Source organism: Pteropus vampyrus, unplaced genomic scaffold (genome assembly GCF_000151845.1).
Source record: "Pteropus vampyrus isolate Shadow unplaced genomic scaffold, Pvam_2.0 Scaffold764, whole genome shotgun sequence".
NCBI classification, from domain to species: domain Eukaryota; kingdom Metazoa; phylum Chordata; class Mammalia; order Chiroptera; family Pteropodidae; genus Pteropus; species Pteropus vampyrus.
Window position 1 is genome coordinate 21310 of NW_011889545.1, and position 4358 is coordinate 25667.

The 4358-nt window shown below is 33.9% G+C and overlaps 1 protein-coding gene across 1 annotated transcript in view; it reads left to right on the forward strand.

Moving 5' to 3' along the window:
- Positions 1 to 4358, forward strand: part of LOC105309537 (cystine/glutamate transporter-like) — a 67664-nt gene that overhangs the window by 19303 nt on the left and 44003 nt on the right. The window lies entirely within an intron of this gene.

Genomic DNA, 4358 nt, shown 5'->3' on the forward strand with positions numbered 1-4358 from the left:
TTTTAACAGCCATGAACATCAGCTGCCTAATGTGAATTTAGATGAGTTTTTTATGAAGATGGACTATGACAGGTTTTCTCATCTTTGTTTTAAGTCACAAGAAACTTTAGGCATAATGAAGGCTAATGGGCTAATATTCCAGACATCTGGCTTTAGGTTATAGAGAATTTGTACCTATGGACCTGTGCTTTTGTGGACCTGTATAATTGGTGTTTTAACTTCTAAGGAATGATAAGAGAACAGAAGAATATATTGAAACTATGACTTTTTTATTTTGCGGAAATTTTCTAAGCCTAGGTAACGAAGAGGTAGAAAGATATTTGTCTTTATATATTTAGCTTCCTCATTATGACCCCTTCGTTTTCCCATCTTCACAAGCCAGTTATGTACGTCTGCATATGTGAGGATGGAGTCTGCGCCAGTCTTACATTTTGGATCCTTGAGAGAGAACCACAGTGTTTTAAAGGGTCTCCAGCAGTCCCCTTACATTAGAAGAAGTCGCCAAGATGCAAGATATTCCTGCATGGGATAAGTAGAGTCACAAAGTGAAGAAAAGGAATCTGAATTTTTCTAGGTCCATAACATTAAGGCAATATTTGCAATCCTATAGAACTTGAAGGTAGAACATGGTGTGCCCAGAATGCTGCTCATATTCTTGTGTGTAGCACTTTGCCAGGACCCTGTGCTCCTGTGCTGTGCACAGTCTGGAACGTCCTTGTGACACTGTGCCAGGGTAAATGTCAAGCGTTTTTGAAGACTCAGCCTGGGCGATGACTCTTCTAGAAAGTCTTCCCTGACCTGCCAGTCAGGTTAGACCTTCCCTCACACCTCCACCCAGCTCCCACGCCCTGCCCCCATGGTGCCCAACTATCAGCTCTTTGAGGAGAGACTAGGGATTTTCCACTTTTATTTCCCCAGTGACAGACACATAATCTCACCTGTTGCTGGGGAAGGGGGGGGTGCAGTGCAAAAAAATGGTAGAAGATAATGGTCAATAAACATATAGATGACCCAGTGATCATATTCTGGGTACATAACCAAGAGAAATGAATGCATGGCCCCCAGAAGGATATGTATAAGATTATTTATGGTATCTATGTTCATAATAGCTATAAATTAGAAATTCAAATTCCCATCAGCAGTAGAATGTATATGTTACCTCCACACAGTGAAACGCAACAATAAAAAATAATGGATCACTGCTACATACAGCGACACGGATGAGCCTCACATACATAAGGGCCAGCAAAAGGGCCAGACACAAAAGAAGAAAAGTTGTACAATAGTTTTACAAGCAAATATCAGTCCGTTATGATGAGACAAGCAAACTAATGCACGGTGATCCAAGTCAGAACAGTGGTGGCCTTTGCAGGAAGTGGAGGAGACTGAGCAAGACTCCGAGGAAAACTTCCAGGGAGCCGGAAATGCTTTCCCTCTTCGTCCCATTGCTGGTTACACAGATGTAGAAATATGTAAAAACTCATCAAGTTATGCAGTAAGGTTTGTGTGCTTTACTGTTCATATGTTATACCTCTATAAAGATGTGAAGGAATAAAAAATAACTCCACCGACCTAGTGTCATAGGAAAATGATTTGTGGAAACATTTTCATCTTACTAAAAATATTTGTTCATAAAGTTTGCATAGTTCTAAGTTTGATTTTAAACATTTAAAATGTGAAACTTTGGTGGTATGATTATAAAATAGATTAATAGCTTGTAATTTATATTTGTTTAGGTTTTACCTCAACTTCGTTACTGAAGAAGTACACAATCCTGAAAAGTAAGTAGCCATATTTACTCTGAAGTATTTATGAGAGATAAATGTAAGGTTATACAGTTGAAAAATTAGGCCTTAAGAAGAAATTTAGTGTGGGCTAATCAGCTTTATAGTTATCGTCATGATCATCTTTCTTTTAGATAGATAAAATATGTTTGATTGTATTATAAATTAGATGTAAATAACTATCATATATCCTACATTCAGTACTAAATTATCTAATAACCTATTTTGTAAAAACCTATGCATAGCTTAACATGAACTCTCAGCTGCCCACAACTGTTCCATAAGTCATCAACTCCAACAGTTATTTCTAATAATTCATGTGAGTTTTTTCATAACTATCCAATTAAAAAGAATAATGTAATTAATGAACGATTAGTTAAGAAAGCCTAGAAATAACTGCATAAGATTATAGGAACTTGTAAATTGTGGAAGTTGGACAATTGTCTTTACGGTTTGTTCCTAGATAATACTTTTGATGATTAGAGGATTCGATGATGATTTACATAATTTTTCTAAAATAAATTATTTTTAACTTAAAACGTAGAAGAAAAGTGAATTATTTTTATGATTTGTGCATAAACATTTGACTTTACAAAGGAAAGCAGCATAATCTGTGGTCCGAAGAGGGAAATTTAAAGGACAGTGTAAGATAGAGACAGAATAACATTATTTACCTTTTATTTAACATTTCCTTTGTTCCAGCCATTGTGCTAGGAACTTTTTACATGACGAATGAGACTTGTATACACGTTTTTATTGTCCAGTCAATGAGTAAGACGTGTAAACAAATACATATAACAGGGTATGATTAACATCATAACCTGACAGAGAGGAAAAGAGGAAATGCTTAACTGTCCCCAGGGAGAAGTTGCTGACATACATTCTCAACCGATGAGTCAGTGTTTTTAAGGTAAATAGGAGATAGAAGGAGAGAGTACATTACTTAGTTCATTCTTCACTCCAAGAAAAGAAATAAGTATAGAGGTGAGTCAGAAATAGCCATGACACTGGAGACTATGCCGAAGGGTTGACAATCCAAATTAATGTAGACTAAGAAATTATGGCACCATGTGTATTGGGAGATGGTAAGATTTAGTCAGAATTTTGAGCATACAACCCAGCGATTGAGTTCAAAATGATGTTTCATATTATTGATTCAGTTGTTATAAAAATCAAAATGTAATTTGAACATGTGAAAGGGTTGTTTTATTGAGAACTATGATAAATCTATGACAGTGCTTTTATATTTATAACTGAAATGGTGGTAGAGAACATACATTTACCAGGAACTAGATCTTCCTAGCATTACCTTGAAATGATAAGCTACCTTATGACTCTAAATCCATTGATTACAGAGATAAATAGGTTGCCCTGTCCTTTCCATTTTTGAGAATAATTAGTTTGTAAATGGAAACATAGATAAAAGCTCTTGCTCTTACTAGATTTTACATAAATTATTTGTTGAATTTCCATTCTGTGAAATTACTATGGTTTATGACTGTCTCTTTTAAGACTACAGCATTTTTAGAAAGCCAGTTACTAAAATCCAGTATCAGAGACTATTTCTTAGGAAAAATAATGACAGTATAGGTCTGTGGATGTGCCCAATAACACAGTGACACTTATTATACTGTACATCAGTGGCATACATATAGTTCACATTCTCTTTTAATGTTCTAACAGTTCAAGCATAGTTTTGTTTGCTATATGTACAAACATGCTCTTGCGTAGATTAGGCATATTTTAAAATTATTTATGCCATTATTACTGTGACCTGAAATTCCGATATATTATATCAGTCAAAGATTTTCTTCCTCCCTTTCTTTCTTAATTTTAGGGCCTTAGTCTTCACGCATCAAGAATAGCTATGTTTCAAGAAAGATAAATTCTAAAGAGCATTGATTCAGTGTGTTTTTAATTGCAAAGAAATTGTCTCATCTCAAAAAAGTGAGAATAATAATAGCACCTACTTCACTGGGTTGTGGAAATGAGTTAATATGTACAAAGTACTTAGATTAATTCTCTAATGTTTGGTTGTTACTCTTATTATATCCTTATTTTAGGAACAAGATAAATGTTACTCATAACTATACTCATAACTATGAGTCTTTTCTAGGTTTCGATATCACAAATTATTCTCTTTCTTCAGTGTTTTTGAAAGAAACATGAATTTTTTTTTCCACACTGTATTGAAGCCTGTTCTCTAAACTTTCAGTACTAAAATCAAATATGAATTTCATGGTCTCTCCTATTTTCATGTGCAGATTTCCTTTAATTTTTGTATTTAGAGAAAGTAAACTTGTATTTTAAAGGAGAAACTTATAAGAGCTTTATAATATTTTAAAAGTAAATATTGAAAATAATTTAGACTAAGATTATTATTACTGATTACACTGGATGCAATATTTTCATTTTCTGCAAATCATGATTCTCCAAACATCATTAAATATTCTTAGCATACCTTTAATTTGATGTCATACTTTAAGGTCTTAAACTAAGGAACTTTTCAGAATTGATTAAAAATCTCTGGAATTTAGGTCAAGATAATGAGTAACTGTTGAGTTTTAAGTTGAT